Source organism: Rattus norvegicus, chromosome 15 (assembly GCF_036323735.1).
Source record: "Rattus norvegicus strain BN/NHsdMcwi chromosome 15, GRCr8, whole genome shotgun sequence".
Lineage (NCBI taxonomy): Eukaryota > Metazoa > Chordata > Mammalia > Rodentia > Muridae > Rattus > Rattus norvegicus.
In genome coordinates, this window is record NC_086033.1 from 103,341,677 (window position 1) to 103,369,228 (window position 27,552).

General features: G+C 42.9%; 1 protein-coding gene and 1 long non-coding RNA gene across 2 annotated transcripts in view; both read left to right on the forward strand.

Annotated features, from left to right (window-relative positions):
• The window catches only part of Hs6st3 (heparan sulfate 6-O-sulfotransferase 3), a 719,306-nt gene that overhangs the window by 653,257 nt on the left and 38,497 nt on the right, over positions 1-27,552 (forward strand). The gene's annotated exons all lie outside the window — the stretch shown is intronic.
• LOC120097179 (uncharacterized) lies at positions 1,000-17,226 on the forward strand. The gene is made up of 2 exons (XR_005494420.2): positions 1,000-13,206; positions 14,976-17,226. It is a non-coding gene; the product is annotated as an uncharacterized LOC120097179 (long non-coding RNA).

Below are 27,552 nucleotides of genomic sequence, written 5' to 3' on the forward strand. Positions count from 1 at the left end.
TCTCCCAGGAATAACACGGAATTACACCGCCATTGCAATCAGGAACTCAAAGCGTTTGTGGTTACCAGCACAGTTTTGCCCAAGATCGGGCTCCTCAAAATTCCAGCATTTCAGTGCTACTGAGCTCGTGAACTCACAGTGGCCATGACTGCATGCACATGATCTCAAGATCAAGCCGGACAAAATCCCAGCACAGACAGGAGAGAGGCACAATAAGTTCCACCTCTAGCCAAGGAGCTACTGGCAATTGGTGGCTGCTGGGAGGAGAGTCGGTTTCCTTCAGGGACTCAGCCTCAGAAGAGGCTGCCCATCCACTAACAGGGTTTCCTATACCTATGAACACAGAGGCAGCATCAAGTTGATTCTGCGTGTTCAAAATAAATTAAAGGCACATGAAACTGGGAGGACTCCTGAGGGGGAGACAGGGTGATGTTGCAGGGACAATGGGGGGGGCGTGTTGGAGGGACACAGAAGGGACATTGGGAGGACACAGGAAGATGTTAGAGGGACACAGGGGGGCATTGGGGTTATACAGGGAAGATGTCAAGGGGACACAGGGAGCACACTGTGGATATGCAGAGGAGATGTGGAGGGGACACAGGGGACACGGGGGAACATTGGGGAACACAGGGGGCATGTTGGGAGTACATAGGGAAGAAGTTGGGGGGATGTAGGGGGGACATTGGGAAGACACAGAGGGGACATCGTGGGAACACGAGGGGACATGGGACTTGGGGGACGCAGAAGGGATGGTGCGGGGACACAGGGGACATAGGATGTGCACAGGGGAGATGTTGAGGGGACATAAGGGGACATTGGGAGACACAGGGAACATTAGGGGTATTCAGGGGAAATGTTGAGGGGACATATGGGGGACATTGGGGATATGCAGAAGAGATGTTGAGGGGACACAGGGGACATTGGGGGGACCTAGGGGATGTTAAGGGTATGCAGGGGAGACATTAGAGGTACAGAGGGAGAACATTGGAGGAAAGGGAAATAGGGAATGGATGCGATCAAAGCATTTCATATGCACATATGAAATTTTTCAAACAATAACAAGAAAAGAAAACAAATCTGTCGTGGAGAGGCACTCATGAAGTCCTATATTTCCCTGAGGAGTTTTTGGCAACTGTTAGTGGCTGTATGGCCACTGCTTTAATAAATAGTCTCCCACCCTTGTTCCTGTAAGCAACTCAAGTCAACCCCCCCTCTAACACACAGACACACACACACACACACACACACACACACACAGCATGAAAGGGTATGGGAGAGGAAGACTACTCAGGAGTTAGGAGGTGCTCAGTGGGAGGAGGAGAGAGACAAAGGATGAATAGGATCAAAACATATGCTTGTATAAAATGGACATAAAAATAAAGATGCTAAAATAGAATAAAAAGAACTTATGGAACTACCTTCCAGGATGAGAGCTGAGAAGACAGTTATCATTGATCAATGACAGGCAGAATCACATCTTGACCACGTTGATGCAAAACCTACAACTCTCTTCTTAGAGGGAAAGGCAGATGGTTGATTCCGGAGCCATTTTGAGCGAGCATAGACCAATACAGATCTAGGTTACCCCACATTCCATGTTTTCGTGCCAAAGCAGTCTTAGTTTTGGGGTTGGCAGGTGCAAGTGGTTGGCTAAATTAATAGGTTCCAACAGGTTTCCATCTATCGATCCTAAGATATTACTTCAGACACAGAGTTAAGAAAGAAATGGCTATTCAGTGGGCTAGATTAGTCCAAGCTAAGCCTCTGGACCTAGAACATTCCAATCTCTCCCCAGGACTGAGAATCTAATCAGTCTCTGTAGACACCTCTTGTTTTCAGGTGTTCTCATTCATACCCAGGACAGCTGTGATGTACCCCATATTCTCTATCTCTATGTAGCTTTCCTATCAGTACCTCAAACAGACCCGAGGCCCCTGGACATTGTATTTGTTAATTTTCTCAATGGAGCTATGCTGGTTAAACTTCTCTCTGCTTTCAGCCTTACTCATCCCTGTAACTGTGTTAGGGCAGCAGGTCCAGGCCTAAGTTGTTGAGACTGGTAAAACCCGGACTTTTATGGAAAACAGTCAGGTAAAGAAAGTAGTCTGGGGGTAGAGCCACACATTTAATCAGTGACTGTCTGAAAAAGTGCCATCCTATCAGCGACTTAATCCACTGGCCCAAATAAGATGGTGCATGGTAAAACCACGAGGCACCTTTCAAAGAACTCAGGAGACCTGGGTAAGCATTCTCAGGATGTAATCTTTATACTGTTCACAGCAGTATAAACCAAGCAGACCAAAATGGCTGAGGTGGGGAGAGGAGGAGAAACCTAATGATCCCAGCTTTGAGAGAGCATATGTACATTTTAGGAATGTTGTAATAAACAATGAGCGTTGTTGCCTCATTCAAGGTGCCAAGCCTTCAAGATTTTGGCAGCTCTGTCCTGTGGCACAGCAGGCTTTCTGTCCCCTCCCAGGCAGTCAGAGCAGAGCCTGACAGAGCTGCTTTCCACACTCATGATCACAATCTGATGGGGGAAAATTCCAGAATAGATTAGATGTCAACCAAAAGCAAGATTAAATAGGATGAGCCCAACACACACGCACGCACACACACACACACACACACACAGAGTCAGACACACATACTCATACACACACACTCCATGCACACTCACACATACTCGCACACACTCACACACACACACTCACAAACTCACACACTTAGACCCAAGGACACACTTGCGCACACACACACACACTCTACATTCACATACTTATACTCACACAGATAGTCACACACAGTACATACTCACACACACACACTCACACACACACACTCATACTTACATTCACACACACCACACTCACACACACTCCACATTCATACATACTCACACACACACTTACACACACACACTCATACTTACACTCATATACATTCACACACACCATACTCACACACACTCCACATACACACTCACACACACACATATACTCCACATTCACACACAGTCACACACACAGTCACACACATACACAGCACCACCACCAACATCAACAACAACATTGACAACAACAGCATCACCCACACAGTCTTTCATTTCTCTCTTTACCTTGTGGCTATAACAAGCGTCTTCAAGGTCTTTGCAATAATATGAAATCTACCTGCGAACCATCATAGACTTGCATGGTTTAGTCAGATTCTGTTTAAGCTTTCCCTACAGTCTGGTTTGAATTTTTTATGTTTTGTGTGTTTTATGTTTGGTCAAGTCATTTTCTCCCTTGGCCCATTCTTGAGTTTTACTAAAGAAAAGCAGGTGAGGACATCTCAGCTCACGCATGGATAGATTTTCACATACTGGACGTAAACCTCTGGCCAACTAACCTACAGTATAGGCCCTTTAAATCCAAGATGGGTGTGAAACTGGGTAGGACTTTAGAAATGGTGCCACCTAAAACAGCTGCTTTATCCTCCTGCCCACAGAACCTGGATTCGTTCTCCAGAGGCAAAAAGGTTTGTCTTACTTTGGGATTTGTGATGTGCCCCACTTCAGTGCTTCCTACTAGCATGGGCAACTGTAAGACCCAGAAGAAAAAAGGTGTCATCCTATATACAGTTATAATAAATATAAATAGGAAGGTTATGTTGTTGGACCTACATATTTAATACATTTTAAATTGGTGTATATACATTATACATAGTACATGGTTTTATAAGAACATTACATATATATATACATATATATTCATATATCTTATACTATACCTCTCATAATGCATTTCCTCTCCTTTCTTCTGTCTTGCCTCTCCCTTTAGTACTCTAGCTTCATGAGATATATAGAGATAAATAGATACACATATAGATATAGATATAGATGAGGTTGCTTATAGGTATAAGGATTCCCAAATGAAAGAGAACATCTAGTATTTATATATTTTTTTAAAATCTTTCTTTAAATTGTTGGGGGAGTGCACTCGCACATGGCCTATTGAATCCAGAGGGGTCTGTGGAATCCCCTGACGTTGGAGCTAAAGTGGTTGTGAGCCATCTAATTTGGTTGTATGCCGGCCATCAACCCAAGTCCTTTGTGAGAGTGATATGCTTTTAGTCACTGAGCCCTGGCATTTGTCCTTTTGAAGTGTCGTAATTCATTTAATATGTACATTTATTTTAGTGCACATGGCATATTATTTTTAAAAGACCTATCTGTTATTATTTCGCTATGTGTACGTGTCTATGTCTGTGTGTGGGTATGTAAACAAGAGTGCGGGGTACCAACAGAAGCCAAATGCCCAACCTGGGTGTTGTAGACCAAATTCACATCCTCTGCAAGAGAAATGTGTTCTTAATTACTGAACTACAACTCCAGCTCCTAACTACATTTTTCACAGCTCAAAAAAGCTCAGTCTTGTCCATAAACCATGTGGTTCATCAGTTCTCCACTGATGGACACCGGTGCCAATTCTATAGCTTAGTGATTGTGAGTAGAGCAAAAGTAGATCATGCGGTGGGTGCCAATATCTCTGTAATATATCGTCTTTAAGTTCTTTGAGAAGATACTCAAAAATGATATGGCTGAGGCACATGATAGGCCTAGGTTCTGTTTCCTGAGAAGATCTGTACTAATTTCCACAGCAACTGGACAAATTTTCACTCCCTCTATTTGGTAAATAATGGCTCGTGTCTGCCCATGTCATCAGCATCCCTATTTATTAATGACTGACATCTGACAAGGTGAGTCCAAGTCTCTGTAGTTTCTTTTCATTTATTCTGTGACCATTTAACATATATGTACAGTGAAACATGATCCAGTTATTCCTCTGCTAGTGAAGTTTAACGTTTTTCATGTTTTTGACCATGTGTATTGATTCTGTGAGGAATCTCTGTTCATTTCATCATCTCTTAGATTGTGATGTTTGATTTCAATTATATATCATTTTGACATTTTTATGTTCTATGTGTTATTCATATGCCAAATATATAAGAAGCAAAGGTTTTCTTCCATTTTAGAGGCTGCCTCTTCATCTCATTGTCTCTATTCCCATTCAAAAGCTTTTTAATTCTATAAGCTCCTAGTTGTCAACCAATGACTTGTCTCTGGAGCAACTTCCGAAGCCCTTCCCTATATCTTGAGTATTTTCCCTACTCTTTCCTCTGATAGTTCAGAACTTCAGGTCTTAAACTGAAGTCCTAGATCCAGAAGGCATTGCAAATAAAAATGGGGATCTGGTATCGTTGCTTTGCATCTGGATCTGCAGTTTTCCCAGCATCATTTGTTGAAGACCATTGCTTTTCCTCTAGTGTGTCTTCTTTAACATCTGTCAAGTGCAAAAGAATGTAGATGTGTGGGTCTATATCCAGCTCTCTCTTCCATTCCACTCAGCTGTTCCTGTGTCACTATCAGAGTGCTTCTGTCATTATGACTCTGAAGCCATTCAGGTATAGTGATAGTGCCAGCATTAATCTTTTTCTTGGGAGTGTTCAGAAGTGTAAGGTATTTTGTTTTTCTGTATATATTTTAAGTTTGTGCTTTTTATTTCTTTAAAGAATGACATCAGGGTTTTGGTAGAGATTTTTAGAATTATAACTAATTTCATAGTATTAACTCTTCATATAACTATTTCCATAATAGTAACTCCTCATGAATATGCAATATTCATGAAGAAGGATGTCTTTCACTCTTTGGGTGCTTTCTTCAATATTGCAAATATTCCTGATAAAGCCTTTAACTTTCTTGTCTAGGGTATGTTTTAGGCATTTTTAAGTGGACTTGGTTTTGCTGATTTCTTTCTTGGTACAATTGTTCTGGCATATAGGTAGAGTGCTGGTTTTTGCACACTCAGGATTTTGCATATCTGCCGCTTTGCAGCATGTGTCCACAAGAACTCTAACTTTTCTGGTTGAGACCTTAGAGTTTCTGGTGCCTAGCATTACCGTCTGCAAGTGAAGGTATTTTGACTTCTTCTTTCTCTATTTGCACCCCCTTTACATTTCTCTAGTTAACGTTTTGAAAACAATATTGAACAAGACTGGAGGAGATGGACGTCCCTGTAGTGTTTCTGATTCTGCTGAAAATATTCTCTGATATTTTCCCACTTAGTGTAATAGTGACTAAGGATTTGTTGTATGTAGCCTTTGTTATGGTCAGATACAATTCTTCATAATGTCTTCAGGACTCTAATCATAAATGGAAGTTGGACTTTGCCAATAGCTTTTCTGTTCTTGGTTCTGTTTATATCATCCATTACCCTTATTGGTTTGCATATGTCGAATCAGGGTGACATCTTTGAAATAAGTCCAACGTGATCATCATTAATGACATTTTTGATGGGTTCTTTGAAACATTATATTGAGAATTCTTACATTTATATTTATTAAGGATGTTGGTCAATAATTGAGTGTGTGTGTGTGTGTGTGTGAGAGAGAGAGAGAGAGAGAGAGAGAGAGAGAGAGAGAGAGAGAGACAGATTGGGGTGTGTGTATGTGATTATTGTGTGTGATTGGTGTCTGTGTATGTGTGATTGGTGTCTGGGTGTGTGATTGGTGTGTGTGTGTGTGTGTGTGTCTGTGTGTCTGTGTGTCTGTGTGTCTGTGTGTCTGTGTGTCTGTGTGTGTGTGTGAGAGATTGGTGTTAGTATCAGGGTGACAGCTAGCTCCATCAGCATAATTTGTTAGGATTCCTTTCTTTTCTGTTTTAAGGAATAATTTGGGCAGTTTTGGACATAGTTCTTCTTTGAAGATCTGGTATTACTGAGTGGTAAATGCATCTTGGCCTGGACTTTTGTAGTAGATATAAATTTTTATTATTCCTTTATCTTATTGTATGTTATAGATCTAAATAAGTAATTTGTATTATCTTGGTTTAGTTTGGCTAGGTCATAAATGTCTAGAATTCACTGTTTATTTCAGATCCCCTGATTCATTAGAATATACATGACTAAGGTGTATCCTAGTGATTTTCTAAGTTTCACAGCAATTTTTTATATCATCTCCTTTTCCATTTCTAATCTTACTAATCTGACTGTTCTTCCTCCATATTTTGGCCAAATATCTGCACACTCACTTTAATCTTCCCAATGACCAACTTTGTTTCGTTGTCTCTTTGCATCGTTCTCCATTTCTGTTTCATTTCCTCCCTGATCTTAATTATGTTTTTCCTTCATATACTAATTTGCAGTTGGTGATTTTAGCTTTTCCAAGGTCCTAAGATATCTCAGATTATTTGAGATCAATCAGATTTTCAATGTATGCACTGATATCTATAAACTGTTAGGAAAGTCTATTTTTAAATTTTCTCCAAGGAAACCACTGAGAGGAAGTGAAGGGGTGGTAACCAGGCATCTTCTGTGGTGATCCTGCAGAGGATGGTCCTGCAGGCACAATACGGACAGCGACTAATAGATGTTCAAGCAAACTTTCAAGCATCCAGGCTTGTCACTGTTTGTGGAGGAATGTAAAAATAGCATTGGGTTTGAAAAACATTGCTGAATGTCCCTGTAACATTGGCTCAGAGGTAGTTCCTCTCCCTCACACAGATAATGGTATCAAGTGCCACTTAGGGTTTCTTCTGAGGTAATGAGAGCCATGTGAAATCCCTTCTGTGGGGATTCGTCCTATAGGACAGGAAATAGCATCCACCGCATGGAAATCTGTTCAGTGGGATGGGTATTGTCAAAGCCTTTCGAGGACATCGACAAAGTTGTTAGAGTGCCACGTTAGGAAAACACCTCTGGTTACAAAGATAAATGCAGCTCCTCTGAAGGCCACAGGAGACGGGTGAAGACAATGCATTGGGTACCATTTGACTGTGAGGACCTGACAGATTTCCTTTGCCAGAATGGGTGGGATAGGAAGAACAGAGACGGAGCAGTAACTGTAGGAAGGCAGCATGCATTTTGCAAGTGTGAGAATGATACCAGATCAGTGAGCATCGGGGATTCACTTTTGTCTGCTTGCCTTTGGGGTGTATCCCAAGATTAATCATTAAAACATTTTCTTTTGTTCAAGACTGCAGTCTTGCCTATATGTCGTCTTAATCCCCGTTCGCCTACTTAGTAAGACCATTATTCAAATGGAGACCTGAAAAGAAGCCACGGCATATTGTAGACGCATACCTTTGGCCAATCCCGGATGGAAATTATTTCCTGAAGCTTTGGCCCGATCTTCTCAGGATGAGTAGAAAGAGATGTTAGGGGGAAGGAGGGGGAGCAGGAGACTAGAAGCAAAGTGGACAGAGATCATTGTGTGATTGATTAGTCTCCATGGCAAGCATAGGATATGTTTCTTAATATTGGCCAGAACAGGAACGACGGGCATTTAGACTCAGAAAGACAATGAGCTACTAGAAGAGACAGTGTGGTAAGGATCTGCCCCAGTTTATGTCAGGAGTAATGTCCTCCCACAACTGGCAGCCTTACTTGCCCAGTCCTGCTACAGGAAGAAAAGAACGGGTGACCCAGAATTGGACAAGGTAGTTCCTGACATTAATTCCTGATAAGAAGTTCATTTCCTAGGGTCCAGCTGAAGTCATCCTCTTGAAACCCATTTCCTTCCTTCGTCCTTCTGGAGCAGTAGCTCTTGGCCCTGGAGTAGAAGATTCGGAGACCCAAGTGAATGCTGCAGACGCACATCTACGCACTGTCTCCCATAATCACTGGAGTCCACTGACAATGGGTTGGCAGCAGTTTGATTCTGCTGCAGCTCATGACGGCTGCACGTGGGTAAAAGTCAAAGCCACGCCTCCCTGTTCCCTCCGTGCAGCGGGCAGAAGGCAGGGTGCACCTGAGCTGGGATCCCAGCCTCGTGAGTAGTCCTGGCTGCGCATGTGTGTAGCTGCACGGGTTCTCGCAGAGTGGAGTTCTTACTGGGCAGGAAGGGAAGGGGACATCATTGCCTACAAAGTTGTCAGCTGACGCCGAAAGCTGCCACAGCCTCCTAAGTGGCGGCTGCTTCCTTATGTATGCTACCTTTCTCCATAGACATTATTAACCCAACTCAATGGTGAACAAGCTGAATCTGGGGAAAGATGACTTTGATTCTCTCATACCAAGCACCTACGCCTATGTGACTGTGGAGAGGTTCATTGTTCAGTCATTCCCATCCCTGTAACGTGTCTCTTCCTCTTCCCTTCACAAAAGTTAAACTTAACGTGAATTTTCCCATTCCAGGTTACTTGTCCAGCTGAATCCGGCTGCCGCTGCCCTTTCAAGTGTCTGTGTGTGAATTAGAGAGAGGCACTTCTCCTCCCGGGTGGATGCCACCCAGTGCCAAGGCACGTGGCTGGCAAGTGGACCTCGGGCTGGATTTCAGCCCCCTCGCCCTTTGTCCAGTATCTTTATGAAGCCACCAACCTGCCCAGACTCACACAGCAGTCCTGAGCATAAGTCCCCAAAAGCTGTTGGGTTTGCAGAGCTAAGGACCCGGCTTTGTTTTCCAGGAAGACTGCCTGCGGCATGGTGATGCCAGGCTCTCAACTATTTAGCTATTCACTAGCTGTGCCTTCTTAAACAAATAGCTCTGAAAGTTTCCTCTTTTGAAGAGCATGCACTATAAAAAAAAAAAATGAAAAGATAAAGACTCTAGACAGAAAACCGAGGCAGGGTGTAACTTGGAGGCAGTTCAGCAAATGAAAATATATCAATAATGAAATGGAACGCAATTCAAAACAACTTATGTTGTCTTTGGGCCCCAGAAATAATCTCCTTCCCATTATTAAGGAAGATGCTAGCCCTTTCTCATTTCTAGTAAATTCAAATCTTGCTTTCAAAAGATGATCATGTCTAGCTAAAATTGCTTCCACTTAGCTGTTATCTTGAAATGACAAACCCATTATTGCTGGCGTTTATTGGCATTATTATTAGTCATTGTCAAACCCTGAAGGAAAAATCATGGACTGAAACCCAGGAAAAAGTAATCTTATTTTCATAAATATGTTGCCAAATAATTATGTCCAATATCCACTCCACTTTGGTATGAACTTCTCACGTGAAACAGAAATGGCCAAAGATGGCTTAGAAATCTGCCAGAAAAACGGATAGAGAGATAAGGCATATTTTGCAATATATTAGCTTCTGCATTGATTGCGAACTTTAGAGCTTGTCTAAGGCCCACTTTTTTCCCCCCTATCTTTTTCCAAGCACTGATGGCTTTCTTCAGAGAGCATAATCAATTTACCAATGGAGCCCTGAGGCTGCCCCCAATTTCCTTCAGTAATATATGTTAATGATCTAGCAAAGGTAGCTTCTGAATTATTTAAGAAATGAGAGGGAATGAAATTCATCCCAGAGTTAAGGGTTGCAGTCTTCCTTACATCCTCCGCCCACGGTGGCCATATACCAATCACACCAACATTGTTCCCTCTAGAATTTAGAGCCTTTCGTTGTGCATAGATAAGAAGTCGCAAGCAACTAAGTGGGCACCAACCAGCTGTGAGACTATACTGAGGGATATTTGGAAATCAAAGGGCTTTTGAAATAAGGGCTTGAACTTGAAATGGATAGCATATAGAGAAATAGTGCCTGTTACTGTCTCCGTGTGCCCTTAACTTCCCTATATGCGGTTGTCCCTTCCCAAGTCTATACCGCTGGATACGTTTATCTATAGTGAGACATAAATAGCTTATCATCACTTCCTGATACATGACGCTTTGTTTCCAACAGTTAGTTAGCTCCACCAATGAGCAGAGAGAGGCGGGACATCAGACAGAATCTTCCTGTCCACCCCTTGCCTGCAGAGGACAGCTTGTCTGGTGTTCACTTGCAAAAATGCTTCAGTCCAGATGAGAGAGAAAAGCCCCCCCAAACACCTCAAGTGGGCAATCTTTCATCCCTTCGCAAAGGAAGAAGAGAACGAGCAGTTATTAACTATGGCAGGAAAGACAGACTCTGAGAAGCCGGAAGTTGTCCTCTGGAAAAATAGCCCGAAGTGCCGGACCGGAAGTAGCGCAGGGTACTTTGGAGCCGTGTAATCAAAGGAGTACAAAATGGAACCTGTTGTTTACTGAAGGAAACAAATTTTAGAAACTTAGCATTAAACAGAGTCACAGAGAGGGTTCAGAAGTGTGAGATTGGAGTATAGAGTGTGGACTGCTCCACACTTCCCCTGTATGCTCGGAGCGTTGCTGGAGCCATTTTAACCCCAGGAATCCAGGTGTCCAGACTCCTTCTGACCTTAACAGCTCTGCCGTGGAGCAAAGTGATGAATTCTTCTTTACTTCCTATTCCATGAGGTTATCTGACATCCTAGGAGGATGGCTGTCTTTTTTGTTTTATTATATTTTATTTTATTTTATTTTGGATCCAGTACTTTAATGTCCACAGGCTCGTAGTAACTTCCACACTTTTCTTTTTGACCTTGTCTTAACTACTATTGTTGTTTTTAGGTTTCAAACCTGAAGTAGTTTATATTTTTTCTATTGAAAAGTCCTAGGGGTTGGGGATTTAGCTCAGTGGTAGAGCGCTTGCTTAGGAAGCGCAAGGCCCTGGGTTCGGTCCCCAGCTCCGAAAAAAAGAACCAAAAAAAAGAAAAAGGAAAAGTCCTGAGGCCTTCCAAGGATTACCACTGATATCTTCTTCTGCCATGGGACATTAGAGAAACAAAGACATGCGCTCTGCCCTGTGAAGAAGCAAAGAGAGTCTTCTAGGGCATAATCATTGATACTCTAGTCTGTAGACAAATGGGAATGAATGCAGGGTCTCAGCCCAGCAATTCCACACAGGGCGAAGCAATGTGTTTTACTGGGAGATGATCTTCCAGAAATAAGAACCCCAAAGTAGGAAGACCAGAGAAGCTTTGAAAGGGTCTGGTGGGTGAGAAATTTGCATCCCAGGGCCCCATGAAAGCAGATATTGATTAGCTTGAGGAAAGTGTGCCTTAAAACAGTCATACTCCGCGTGCCATTGATCTTCAGACTGTCTCCCCAGGCTACAGCTCAGAGCTTATCAAGGAATTTAACAATACCCTAAAGAAAAAAATACTCAGTTGAAAGAGCAGAGGACAGCGAGACCCTGGAGGCCTCCCTTGATTTTAATATTTTCAAGCTCTTCCAGAAGCTATGGTGCTTTGATCCATCACTACTGGGAGATGGGAGACTGGGGCTAAAATTCACTTCTCGCTGAGGAAAAGGCACTTTGATATGAATAAATAAGCAGATGTTTACTGTATCGATATCCGACATGCCTTCTTATGGGGATCTGGGGAGACTATTAATTGCGGTAATGAAAACTCTTTATAATGACACGGCGGACCTGACTAACCTGACTCAAAGCTCAAAGTGAGTGCTCTAAGACACGGTGAGCAACAAAGAAAAGAGAGGAAAGAAAGAGACACCCACTCCTCGGGAAATAGGCCTCGGAGATACATAAGACCTCTTGTCAGTAGTGAGAGTGATGGGTGCAATACCATACCCATGTGTAATCACACACATCTGTGTGCTCTCACAACGTGGTGAGCTCCTTTGAGCTCCAGTTTGGCCAGAGTGTGGTCATGACATTATTCTTTTATTGCAGACAGATGAAGTGACTTGGCTTTGCGTAGGAAGCTTTGGAGAAACGGATTTCCATCTGAAGCAACTAATTACTCAGCTGAAAGTGTTGTTCAAAAGGCATTTGGCAAACGCTACCTATTATCCTCGAGAAGCCATAAATGAACTGCCACAGTGGAGCTCTGTCAGCTGACCCACGTGGCCGGGCTTGCCTTTCTAATTGGATGCACCTTCCAGCAAGCTGATACTCAGAAAAGCAGAAGAAATTGTCTTCCGTATTTTGAAATCATAGATTTTTTCCCCCACCAATGTGACAATGAGAGGGTGCAAGTGCTTCAGCTACAGAATTCAGCAAGGCTATCTCTCTGGTTGTGCTGTGTTGTGTGTGAGATCTTAATTACATGTCCCCCTGCTGTATCCAACATCCAAATCCTCCCACATAAACTCAATATTGAAAACTCGGGTTGGAAGATTGGTACTGATTTTTTTTTAAAAGATCTTCAAGCAATTTATTGGTGAGAGAGCAGTGTGCAAAGAGATGTGTGTTCACTTGCACTAGTTAGAAAGTGCGTGCCCTTGATGAACAACCATGTGGTTGAAATCACGGGAGGAAGAACTGTAATGGCTCCCAAATACCTAATTGCCATGGATCGGTTAGAGAGACAAGTTGGAAGAATGAAGGACAAATTTCCGTATTCTACCACATGGAGCCACAAAAGGTTGGTTTGTCCCCATTCTTCTGGTTGTGAACTCCAAAGATAACCAACTGTGAAGGCATCACCAAATCCACTCTGCTCTGCTCTCCTCCTTAGCCTTGGTTGGAGGGGTCACTAACGGCTAATATGCAGATTACGGGTGATGGCTGGCCACTTTAGATCGGACAGATGAAGAAAAGCCACTTTGTAAGAAAAGACACAGAACTGAGAGCCTCTGAGGAATAGAAAGGCAGCAGCATGGAAGGAAGAGTAGACAGGGCAAAGGGAAGCACAACTGTAGTCAAACGCCTCCTACACAACCTGCATGGTTTTAGACATCGAAGATACGAATATAATGCATATGTACATAAATATGCACCTGCCCACGTGTGCATCTGTGTACATACATGCTCATGCTAGGGTGGATCAGAGTTGCCATTGTGTCTGATGATGACCTCTACAGTGTCTCGTGGGTAATTCCAAACCCGGATCACCAAATGGCCATAGTTAAACTCTGGGGGATATAGACTAAAACAGAAACTAAGGCTTATGGGAGAGATCTGTGAGGGGCAAAGGGTGTGGCAGAGGGGAGAGGGAAATAGACAAGATGGGGAGAACACCAGAATGCATTCTGTCCACGTGTGCAACTGTCCAGGAATACATGTGTGAATAAATGGTACTGTTTTGTAAGGATTGTGCCCAACTCTGCACAAACAGAAACAGAATCCATCGTAATGTGGTTTACCAGGCTGGAGGGAGGCTCGGTGTATAAATCACTTGATCCACAAGGCGAGGACTGGTGATCAGATTCCACAGACCTGTGTGAAAGCCTGGTATTCCACTAGGAAGAGGGAGGCCTTCCAGGTCAAGATGACTACTAGATCAGTAACCCATGAGCTCTAGGATTGTCAAGGAATTATGCTCTAGAGAGGTGGAAAGTGATTTTAAAAGATACCAGAGGTCAATTTCAGGCTTACGCAAACACACACCACAGACACACACACACACACACACACACACACACACACACATGTACACATGTACACACGTTTCTGTGTACATACACCCATACTCATATATGATCACATGTAAAGATGCATACACAACACACATATACACATGAAACAAAAAGTCACATCTCCTTGACAACATAGCATGCAAACTAGAACCATGTGAACTGAGCAGGCCAGATAGACTTGACTGTCTGGCTTCACTGCCTTTCCATCAAGGCCTGTTGGCCCCGCCTTCTGCTTCCACAGCCCCAGGCCCTTCTTACCTCTGCTATCTCTCCCTTGCTCTTTTCTGAAATGTGTAGGCTTTCTTGGTAGCTCTGTGCACAGATGACTCATTGCTCCCTCAGATCTTGAATGTCCCGTTCCTGCAGACCTGGAATCAGAAAAGGGAAGTGCTACCTGAAGCAGCATTTCCCCGACACCTGCTTTAAGCATGCCCCCTGTTGATAATACAGTTGCAATGCATTAGGACATGTCTCCTAGTAGTTCTTTCCCCGAGATTACAGATGCCTAAATTTCAAATAAAAGTATAATTTATGCAGCCTGTCATGACAGGTACTTGGCACTACATGGATCCCTTATGAGTGGATAGAGTCAAATGAAGAATAACACACAGTAATAGTACAGACACAGGTGCACACACACACACACACACACACACACACACACAAACACACACACACACTGCATCACAGCCTTATTGGGATAAAATTATAAATTTAGCATATTTAGAAAAGGTGAGAGTGGACTTTATCTTCTATTCTTTACATTTGTATGCAGTAACGCTGACTTCGGGGGCACACAGTTCGCTGCTTGCAAGGCTGAAGATTCTTGTAATACCGTCGACAATCAGAAAAGGGAAGTGCTTCATAACCCTGAAATATCCCTTGTGCTGATCCTGAATCCAAACTTTACCTTGTCCCAAGCCCTGAAACATGCCCATAAGATTGGAAGAATGCAATGTGTATCATCGGCCGCTCCCTACTTGGCTGAGCTCCTCTGACATCCGTCCAATTTGCCGTACAGATTGATCATTCCACGTTACAAATGAGTAGCTTCAGCATGGAAATAAAGACATGGTGTTCGTTTCTTCAGTCATTCACGGACACTTGGATATTTCTAATTTTTTAACCCTTACTGATGGAATAGTCACGAGCATTTGCGGATACATTTATGCACAAACCAAAGTTCTCCCTTCTCTGAAATAAATACCTAGGAATAGACGGGTGGATCAGGCCAAGAAATAGCAAGTGCAGTTTTGCATTAGCATTAAAAAGCTGCCAACATTTTCTTCATAAAGAGCTGTGCCAGTTTCCACCCTGCCAGTGCAAAGTGTGAAAATTACAGTAACTCCCAACTTGCTAGCACCTGGCATTGTCTTTCTCGTGTGTACGTATGCGTTCACGTGTGTTACATGTGTGATAAGTGCTTATCTATAATAGTCTTCATAACAGCTGTGGAACAACCTGCCACGACTCATATTCACATTTATTCAACGGTTGCTAATTTGGGAAACAGTCACGTGCTTACTTTCATCCGTGTGTCTTTATCAAGTGTCCACTTAAATATCTCGCCTGTTATAATTGAGTTGTTTGTCTTAAGACTGTATTGTGAGAGCTCATTATATCATAATCAAGGTTTCTGAGTGACATGCAATTTGCACTTGTTTTTCTCAGGCTGCAGTTATCTGTTCAGTCTCTTGATGGCATAACTCAGAGAACAAATGGCAGATTCGGATTTTGATGTTCAGTTGCTTGATGCCTAGGTCTCCTATGACTAAGCAGAGCTTGGTAAATCTTATACCTGCTTTCTTCCGTAAATTTTCTAATCTCGCCTTTCATACTTTGGTGGGTGATCCAGTCTTGGTCACTGTGTGAGAAAGTGGTATGTTGCTCACCCCGCCACAGCTCCGACAAAGTACCTGCTAAGGTCAAGTTACAGGAGGGAAGACTGACGCAGGCTGGAGTTGTTCAAGGTTGAGCCTGTAGTGTGAGGTTGAGCTGTTCAAGGCTGAGCGTGGCAGTGTGAGGATGTGATACACAAGACTATCCCCTAAGAAATACAGAGCAAGGAAAGAGACTGGGCTTCCAATATTCCCTTTAAGGATGTGTCCTCAGTGATCTAACTTCCTCCTGTACCTGTAATGTGTGTGTGTGTATGTGTGTGTGTGTATACATATATATATATATATATATGTGTGTGTGTGTGTGTGTGTGTGTGTGTGTGTGTGTGTATACATATATACATATAATTTCGTATAGTTTTGACCACACTGTTATAACATTTGGTTTCCACTATCTTTCAAATTTAAAGCTTGGTGTGGAAAATGAAGTATATTATATCATCCAGACATCAATCATTTTTCTTGCTGTTCCTGTGTCACTGGCGTTCCAAATTTCATACTGATATTTTTCCCCCTTAGAAGAACTATATTCCTTTAGAACAGGTTTGTCAAGGATGTATATTCTTTGTTTTCCTTCTGAGATGAATCTGTATTTCAACTTTATTCCTACAGTATATATTTATTTTGCTAGATTTAGACTTCTAGGTTGACAATGCTTTTCTTTCCACATTTAAACAACGCTACTATGTTGTGTCCTGGCATCCGTAGTTTCTGGAAAGAAAATAGTGGCCATTTGAGTAATTCTTTCTCTAAATATAATTGAGTACTTTTCTCTGGTTGTTTGTAAGATTTTCTTTCCTGAATTTTTAGACATGCGCATGGGTGTAAAAGGTTACTGGTTTGTTTTTGTTTTGTTTGTTGTTTTATTTATCATTCTGGGGACTCATGAGTTTCTTGACTCTTAAGATTATTTCTAGTCAAATCCATGATAAATTGGGTTATTATTTCTTTCCATAATTTTTTTGTCCTTTATATTTTTCCTTATTTTTCCTTTAGGTATTTGGGGATGTTTCATGTTTCTTTCTGTGCTGTAGAATTTATTACGGGGTACTAAAGATTTTGAATGCCACATTATAGGACTGTATGGAGATTGTTGACCTTTAAAAATATAATTTAACATGCAAATTGCCTGATCGTACATAGCCTAAATGTTCTTACGCACCACTTTGAGTTTGTGATTTTACAATCCGAACATTTTCAATATCTATAGGTCTCTTCATCACCCTTTGTCTGGGACAGACAGCTGTCTACCTGATACGTCAGTTCTCAGAGTTTTTGATACTCTGATATCCCCTAGATTTGATTATGTTCATACATTATTTGGTGGTGAGCCCAGAGTTAATACACAGCTCATTGAGATTGCTTTAGCTGGCTCTTTTCTCTCTAGTCAGACCCTTTTCTTACTTTCTTGCTCACAAGGGTTCCCTTGGATTCAGCGGAGGTAAGAAACTCAGGACTGGATTCACTGCTCTGCCACATAGTTACCATAAATGCCCGTGGTTTGGAAACACAATAGCCATCCTCCTTTGTAATCTTAGGTTCATAATTCCTTAGTTAGAAGAAAGGTTTCTTTTTCCAATTTCTGACTCCCACCTGATCCAGAACATTTTTCTCAGTGCTTAGGGAGGAGAGACCAACAATTACAACAACAGCAACAACAATTAAGTCTTCCCTGTACAATCTGACCCACAAGGAGTACGCTGTCTGTGAATGAGTACACATGAGAAGAAATGGAAGGCGAAGACACACTAGGAAGGGACGCTCTGCTGAGTTCTGCTTCTCACCCCAGCTCTACCATTGTTGATTTTTCAGAATTGTTGTACAGTTTTTGTTCTGTGTGTTCTGACCAATGTTTGCAGTTATATTAAGTAAGAGACTGGGAAGGATCTATTAAGTCCATATTAATTGGGAGCAGGACCTCAAGTAAAATGTCCTAACTTGTGCTATATTTTACAACTCGATACAACTTTAAAAGTATCAGACTGAGTTCAAATGAGCTCTGAAACCATCATAAATGATTATGGATGCTAAAGCACCAGGAAGAGAAAATGAGCAGTTGGCTGAGTAGGGGATTCTAAGTTGCAATTCTGCATACTCAAGTTAAAATGTCATTCTGAATACATTGTGTCCTCAACAGTAAACCAGTCTCTCTTTCTTTTAATTGTTTTTTTCTTATTTATTTACATTGGAGCTGTTGCTCCCCACCCCTCCTCCACAGGTCCTCGTCCCATTCTTCCTCCCCCTTATGTCCAAGAGGATGTCTTCCCCACCAACTTCCCCTCCCTCTTCTCTGGGTCCTCAGGTTTCTCAAGGATTAGGCTCATTTTCTCCCACTGAGGCCAGATGAGGCAGTCCTTTGCTATATATTTGCCAGGGGTCTCAGACCAGTCCTGGTATGCTTCCTGGTTGGTGGCTCAGTCTCTGGGAGCTCCCAAGGGTCTGGGTTTAGTGGAGACTGCTGATCCTTCAGCTTCTTCAATCCTTCCCTTAATTCAACCTTAGGCTCCCTGACTTCAGTCCATTGGTTGGATGTGAGTAGCGGCTTCTGTCTCAGTCCACTGCTGGTAAGACCTCTCAGAGGCTAGCCATGCTAGGCTCCTGTCTTTAAGCACACCATAGCATCAGTAATAGTGTCAGGCCTTCATACCCCCACCATCACCATGAGATGGATCCCAAGTTAGGCCCGTCATTGGACCGCCTTTCCCTCAGTCTCTTCTCCACTTTTGTCCCTGCAGTTCTTTTAAACAGGAACAATTCTGGGTCAGAAGTTTTGACTGTGGATTAGTAACCCAATCCCTCCGCTTGAAGCCCTATCTATCTACTGGAGGTGAACTCTTTGAATTCCCTCTCTCTGTTGTTGGGTGTTTTGGCTAATGTCACCACATTGAGTCCCTAGTCTCTCACCTCTGGGTCCCTGGTACTTTCTAAAGGGTTTCCCCACCTCCCACCCACACCCTCCCCCAAGGCTGCTTATTTCCATTAATTCTCCTGGCCCTCCAGGCTTCTCTCCTTTCCTCCCCATACCTGATCCTTTTCCCCTCTCTCCTCCCCTCTCCCACCCAGCTCCTTTCCTCCCTCTACCTCCCATGATTATTTTCTTCCCTCTGCTGAGTGGGATTGGAGCACTTGGGTCCTTCTGCTTGTTAAATTTCTTGTGGTCTATGGGTTGTATCTGAAGAATTCTGTCACTTTTGGCTAATATCCAGTTACCAGTGAGTACATACCATTCATGTTCTGAGTGAGTTACCTCACTCAGGATGATATTTTCTAGTTCCATCCATTTGTCTGCAAAATTCGTGATGTCCTCATTTTTAATAGCTGAATAGTGTGAACCACATTTTCTGTATCCATTCTTCGGTTGAGGGACATCTAGGTTCTTTCCAGCTTCTGGCTATTACAAATAAGGATGCCATGAACATAGTGGAGCATGTGTCCTTGTGGTATGGTGCAGCATCTTTTGGGTACATTCCCAGGAGTTGTACCTTCTTTTAAGTTTCATTGTTTGGACAGCCCTCTTGTCTGTGGACTAACTTCATGAGAGAGCTCTAAAACCACGTGCACTTGAACATGCACACGAAGACTCATGCAGACACATGCATACACATATACACACATGCACACACAAACACCTCCTCACACATGCACACATGTACACACAAATACACAGACACACATACATGCACATGAACATGCAGGCACACGAAGATACGCCCACGCAGACTCACGGACACATGCACACGCAGACACCCTCTCCTATACCATCTCTTCTTAAAATTTTCCCACTCACAATTTCTTTTTACCTGAGAAACTTTAATTCAACCTCAGCTATATAGGTATATAAAGGTATATAAAATAGATACAAAATAAATATTTACCAATGATAAATCATAAAGAAGCACATTTTCAAACAATTATTTTGTAGACAAATTTTGACTACTTAATAAATATGAAAGTAAATTTGCATGCAAATGAGAGAACTGTGCTCATTTACTGTCACAAAAAGAATCACCTTGGCTGACTATTGGGCCCTGCAGGATGACAAGCCTTTTCGGTTTTTCAGAGTTGATCAATATTTTGATTCTAAAATTGTCAGTTCTGAGAATGCCACCTCAAATATTTAGTAGAAAATGGCAGAGGTATGTTTAAGGATATGCTTCAGAAATTGTTAGGAGTTGTGTCCAAGACCTATGCCTGTACCTAGTAAATCACTACAGGTCACAACCAGTCACAGTCTTGGGTCTGAGCTAATGTGTTTGAAGCATAGTCTGTTAGCATCTTGTGACATTGTAGTATGCATAGTTCAAAGCGAACATGAGTGGAACCAGGCCTTCCATGAAGTTGCATGTTCAGAACCAGGCCTTCCATGAAGTTGCATGCTCAGAACCAGGCCTTCCTTGAAGTTGCATGCTCAGAACCAGGCCTTCCATGAAATTGCATGTTCAGAACCAGGCCTTCCATGAAGTTGCATGCTCAGAACCAGGCCTTCCATGAAGTTGCATGTTCAGAACCAGGCCTTCCATGAAGTTGCATGCTCAGAACCAGGCCTTCCTTGAAGTTGCATGTTCAGAACCAGGCCTTCCATGAAGTTGCATGATGCAACACAGGCAGGTGCTCCTGGATTCATCAAACACTCATTACACATCTTACTCAGAATTGACTTTTGCTTGTTTTCCATTAAAAAGAGAAATTGTTCACTGTTGCCAAAGTTTCATAACCCGCACACTCGAATGGGCTGACAGCACACATTTAAGAAACATTGTTCAAGGCTGTTCCCAATAACTGTTGTTGGAAATTATGAAAACCTTAAAATTAAAACAATCTGATGAAGTTTAAAAAAAAAAAAGTAAAAACTGAAAGAATACCAGAAACGAACTCGATTAGAATTCTAAATGATCAAATCTTAAAAATGAAATCAAGATTTAAATTGAGCTAATATTCTGTCACGCCAACAATTATATGCTGTATATAATATTTATAACACTCTTAGAAATGAGGGGAAAGCATCAGAATTAGAAAGTGTGAGAGCTAATTGGCTAATCAGATTTACCCAATTTTATAAGTGTTTGCCATATCTGAGAACTATAAAACATTCATTTCTTGCATTTATTCATTTACTTCATTTCTTGTTGACTTATTCCAAAAGCTATCCCTCTCCACTAAACCTCACAAGATGTCGGGTTAGAATTTGGATGCTTACAGGACTGGCTTGTGGCTCCGTGATGAAATGTCTGCAGGGCCGTATGGATGACAGGAGCAGGAATCCTGCCCAGGTATTCATGGACTGTTTACCTGGAGGAGAGGCTAAAGGACAAATAGGAAAGAATTTGCAAAGCAAGGTGGACATTGAGAACCATATCCCCACAAGTTGCCCTCCAACCTCAGGAAGCATGCTTGTAGCACATGTTACACTAAAAAAAAAGTCCCACATTATATATGCGTGTGTGCATACACTTGACAAAAGAAAGAGTGAAGAAAAAGAAAACCTGAGGTGGCCTTTCAGTTTTGCCTACTTGGTCAGTATTTCCTAAGGACTTCCTTTATCTCCCTGGGCATGAAGCCTTGCATAACAGGATTCAGTGGCTGACACCAGGCCATTCACAAGGACTTTGACTGGCTTATGCATTAGTCCCCAACAAAATTTTGCTACTGTTCCCCATTTTCATACTACACGCACACACACAAACACACACACACAATGAAAAAAAGAGACCATGAATTTGAAGGAGATGGACAGAGGTGATTATATAGATGGGTTTTAAAGGAGAAAGAGGAAGAGAAAACTTAGTTAGGGGCAGGGGCGGCCAGCAGGGATCTCCTTCCTTATTGGTTCCTGTCAGTCCTGAGTAAGTGCTTAGATGTTTTCCTCCTTTCTGCTCCAGACCGATATTGGATGCTGTCAAGGAGACCCCCTTTTCCTTTGGGCATTCCTAGCAGCCGGTCCTAAGTTTGGTAATGTGAAAGAGGAATGAGTACAATAGATTCTGCTTAGGTTGAGAAATGGCTCCCTAGTTCAACAGCAACTGCTTCCCCAAATTACTGAAGCTTGCAGAACTTCCATTTCCTTGGGATGCTTCTTTTTGCTGGGCTGGTTTCTGCCCTTCTGACCTTTGGTCTTTCGGTCCATGCCAATTCTCTCCCCTTCTTCATCAATAACAAATATCTAATGGCTGTCCGTTCTGGGCAGGGTGAGACATGACAAGCGAATACTACGTAATTACTACCTATCTAGCTTTCGCCCATGACAGCATTCTTGATTGATCGTGCCTGGTGTCTGATAAACCTAGATGCATCCTTCCAAACACAGGTGACTGATCCTGAGACATCAAACATGAAACATGGGTGTACTAGGCCTAAGCATGAAGAGTAAAAACGTATATAATCTGGGAAAATAACGCCTTTCCCGGGTCTCGTGTAAGACACATTAATGACTGCAAACTGGTGGGTGGAAAAAAAAAATCATACACCTTAGCTTGGAAAGGTAGCCCTGTTCAGGCCTTTCTCTGTCCCCTCCTCTCTCTGCTGCGCTTGGACTTCACACTGACACTCTGCTCCCGTGACTGCTTTCAGTTCGTGGAGACATACATGTGTGTGTTAAGAGATCTATCCAACACCATCGATAGAAAGATTTTGCAGGGAATAGAAGCTCGGCATTATTATTTCTTGCATCTTTATTGTTTTAATATGCGGTTTACACAAATGTATCGATACTATGATGTCGATGTAGTAATACATGTTCTGTCACATGAATATAATCATCTTTTGTAGACAAGGAGACTGGATACTGTTTCTTAGGGACTTCACAGTCCTTGTCAGATGATGCTGCCCACAGTTTCACAGCAAGACGTAAAATAACATTCCTACACATTAACTACAGAGAGGAAACATACTTCGGTCCTGCAATTGAAACCACAATGTGGGCCGGGACCGCTCCGTGAGAGTTCAGGACCCTGGCCCATGTTCATACGGAGGAAGAAACTATCTTTAATTGGCAGCGCGTGGCATTCTGTGGCTTGCTGTGACACACTTCCGATTTGTCATCATGGTCTTCAACTTTTCCGGCGTTGTCCTTGGCAACCCCGTGGTTCCTCATCCACCAATCTTGGAGAAGAACCCGTGGATGCCCTGCTGCTTGGCCGCAGACAGAACCTGATTAGTTCCAGCGTTGACTTGGGGCCATATGCATGCAGGTTTCTGGATGAGAGGAAATATTACACCCTGTGCTTTGGCCTGGGCGGAGAAGCCTCTGGTTCGCGTCCACTTTTCCACCTACCTGGGGTATAAACTATTTTGGGTGCAGCTAGGGCACCTTTCTCTATTCAGGTTGGAACAGTGTTTTGTTTATCTGGGGAAAAAAAAGTTTGCTCAGTGGCGTCGTGACAGTTGGAGTCAGAAATTTTCGATTCTCCACCACCGCGCCTCGCGTAACGTGTGGTGACATATGCTTATTAATCTTACTTAAAAGACACCTGCCCAGATGGCTCTACCTGGGAACATTCGCAGTCATCAATCCTCCCTTAATCAGCCAGAGCTCTTCCCTCTCGGCAACACACCAATTTGTGGAGCAGATCAAACCCTGCTTCACCTTGGCCATGTGTGGTGCATGCGGTGGAGGGGAATGGATCATGTCCTTGGCCCTACGCAATCAGCGCATCGGGTCCGGATAACACAAGGTAGCCCTTGTCCTTCGGTTGAAAGAATTAATTACTTGTTGTTCCTTTCATTAGGGTCGCCAGGTCTAGTCCTGAGGTACCCTCTGCGTTCTCTGTCCCAGGATGTGTTGAGAGCAGCTGTGCACAGCAGGATTCTAATCACACCTCCAAGGCTGGGGCGGACTATGCAGTGGAAGTGGGTGCTGGGCCATGATTGGAGAGCCTCTCCCACCACTCCAGTGTGCATTAGCATTGCTTCCTGGAAACCCCTGAGTATTCGCTGCCTGCCAAAGGGGCTAGACTTCTATAAACAGAAACATTATTCTAGGACGAAATTAGCCAAGGTATTAAATTGATAAATGCGAAGTGGAGCAGACTTGGTAGTGGGGAGACAGAATGAGCAGCAATGAACTGTGAAATACGAAACAGCCCAGACTATTAGAGGAGAGGGGCGAGCAGGGAGACTGCCAGGGGTGACGTGGTTCTCCCCCCACCCTCACGCCCCGCCCCCGCATCCCGTTGTGTCAAGGAGGGATTTACTGTATTTTTACCTCATGTTTTCTTCCCATGTGTGGGTCTGAGAGTTGTAGTGTGTGACTACATAATTTAAACAACCATCATTAGGCAGTGCACATTTGATGTCTAATTAAGTCTCTCGTACTGCAGGATCACAGGCACACTCCGTCATCCTGGGATCTTTAGAGTCTACTCCATAACCAAAAGGCAGAGATGTATAAATCTGCGATCAATTCTCAGAAGGCTAGAGCACTGGGATTTATCTCCACGTTGATGCCCTGGGACATATAAGCTGGTTTTAAGTGATTCCCCCAGGCAGGAATACGGGCATTGATATGACCTACGAATCATCCAACCCGTAAAATATTGTCTAAAATAATGATGCGCTTCATTTTTGATGAGTCCTCTTCGCCCAGATATTTTCTTATTGATTAAATACTGTGATATGCTGCGGAGAATTAGAATTATTGAAGGAGATTTGAGGCATGCATTTCCTTCTGTTTCTGATTTCACATTTCTGACAGATTTCAAGCTCCTGGAAGAAACGGCGGTGGGCAGTGGGTCACGGACTTTCTGTTCCAGAAGAGTAAAGCACATCAGTGCCCTGCCCTCAGGTGTCAACGCCCGGATTCCAATCTCTCTGATCAGAGACTAAAGCGGAAAGACGTAGATTTTTCACTTGGTATATAGAAAGCTAAAACCCTGAGTTTGTAATTAGGCATCTACATCCTATGTGTGTGAAAAAAAATTTATAAATACCAGTTTGTGCAGATTAGGAATCTAGGAAAGTGTGTCATAAAAAGCTTCTGAGATCTGACTCAAGAAATGCACAGTCTTTAAAAAAAAAAATAGACGGATTTTAATAACGATTTTTCCCAAAGTTTAGATTTCCTGAATATTTACGGCAAATTTTCTCAAAGAATGCCTTTTCAAGCATCTCTGTCAGTGCTGTAAAAAACAAGAGTGAAGCTGCTCTCTGACAAATTACCTGCAAATAAGAAATGTTACCGGGCGCATGGGGCTTTTTCCTCCTTATTTTGGAGACTGAGAGTTGGATCTGGGGTTGATTTCTGATAAGAACTTGAAAGGTGAGGGAAGGAAGCAGGGTGACTGCTGCCCCACCTCTGAATAGAAGAAAGAACAGGCCAGTAGGAAGTGCCATGCGTGACTTGCTGCCTAAGGTCAGCAGAAGGAAGGGGAAGCAGAGACGCGCTGCTTTCTAACCAGCTGTACTTTGGTTCCAGCTGACTGACAGCACAAAGAAAATGCGTCAGTCATGAATATTAAGTGTCTTTCTAGCGTTGTCTTCCAGATGGAAGCAACAGGCACATTGTAGTAGTGAAGCTTCTTCCGGTGGCTGGGTTTTCTTATTTATATTTTTGCAAATCATATTGCCTTTCCTCTGTGATTTCCACCTTGGGACCTGACTTGGAGTGTTCCTTTGAAAAAAGTGGTTGGCCTTCGTTTCTTTCAAATCTCTTCCCACCTCACCCTGGACTATTTATAGCAAAGTCTGGCTAGTGCAAACCCCTTCATTGCCTCCCAGACCCTTATGCTTTTGGTAACTTTGCAAGTACGTGTCATAGCCCTGTGTTTGTAAATCACTGCTAATCAAAGTAGCTGACTACATCGTCATGGTGACATAATTGTACTAATGATCCCATCTGATTTTAAGATCTGTTTTGATATATCTTTCCCAGATACATTGAATTTGATAGCAATCCATAAGAATTCTTAATTCCTCTACTAGTTCTATGAGCTAAACAAAGCCATTTATATTTAAAGGGTAATTATTGTATGTATGTGTGTGCCTGCAGAGGCCATGAGAGGCCATTTGATCCCTTAGAACTCTAGTCAGAAGCAGTGGTGAGCCATCAGACATGGGTGCTAGGTACCGAACTCAGGTCTTCTGGGATAGCAGCAAACATTCTTAACCACTAAACCATCTCCACCACCTAATCACGTTTATTTCTATTATGTATCAGAAGAGAAGGAGGACAAGGGAGGTTAAGCAACTTTGTCAAGGTCACACAGTCAAAATGGACTGGGGTTGGATTTGAAAGCGGCTCTTCTTTACCCTCAGCTCATCTTAGCGTCAACGCATCGAAATGCGCTAACACGCTCACTTTATTACTCCTTCATTAACACCACCCTCGAGACTTTCAAACGAACACTCAACAACAACAACAACAACAACAACAACAACAACAACAAAAATTGCGGCTACAAAGAATGCGTGTAAAGGTTGAGCTTGTATTCATCCAAGTTTCCAGCTTTTTATTCCTTGGAAATTACTTCAAGTACGGTCTCCAGAGAGCCCAAAGAGAAGCCTAGCGAAAGGAAAAGATTGTGTGTTGAGGGACCAGTTTTCATTGAAGAACTTTATCTGTCTACTCTCGTCCCCATGGCAACAAGCATCCCCTGTGCAATTTCCACCAAATAGCATGAAGCTGATCTCTGGAGGGGCTGCTTCTCCGTGGGCAGAGTGGTCTAGCACACTGGCCATCACTGCTTGCCCGACTCTGGTCTGTTCTTTGACACATCTGTAGACTTGGGTATCTTTGGAAGGATAAAAAGCAACATAACGTCAAATTCCTCTCTAGTTTATCCTTGATGTTACCAGCAGCACCCACAGATCTCTTTCCTCCCATTTCTTGCCTTTCAGAAGTAAGATCCGATCCGCTTGAACCAGCAGCCAACACACCTAATTCATCCAGCCTTTACTTTATCTAAGTCAGCCACTGGGAATGAAGTCTTGGCTTGATTTGTTGCTACCCCTTTTGTGAAAGAGGTAGAGACTTTACCTTCGAAGGTCTCAGGCCTACTCATATTTTTCCTCCTCATGGGACAAGGACAAACAGATCTCAGCAGGACTTCGGATGCAAAAGACATTCTTGCTTTTAGATGGACCACATTGTCATTTCTTTTGAGGGATTTGAAAATAAGGCAGCAGTTCTCAGGACCACTGGGCACCTGGACCTATAAAAACAGACGATTCAGACTCCGCCATGCAGAAGCACCATGAAATGTGGAGACGCCTCTAAGGTTGGCTTCTAAACAAACAAGCAGATGCATACAATGTCTGTGCCAACTGGCTAAGACATGATTTGAGTGATAGGACAGCAGTCTCCAACTTGGGGCTCAAATTCATCAAGTTTTGGGGTTTCTTTTTTTTTTTGGTTCTTTTTTTCGGAGCTGGGGACCGATTGGGGTTTCTTAATAAAGAGAAAGAAACTACAGTTGGCAGCTTTGACAGACTTAGTGGGGAACGGAAGTGGCATGTGGAAGA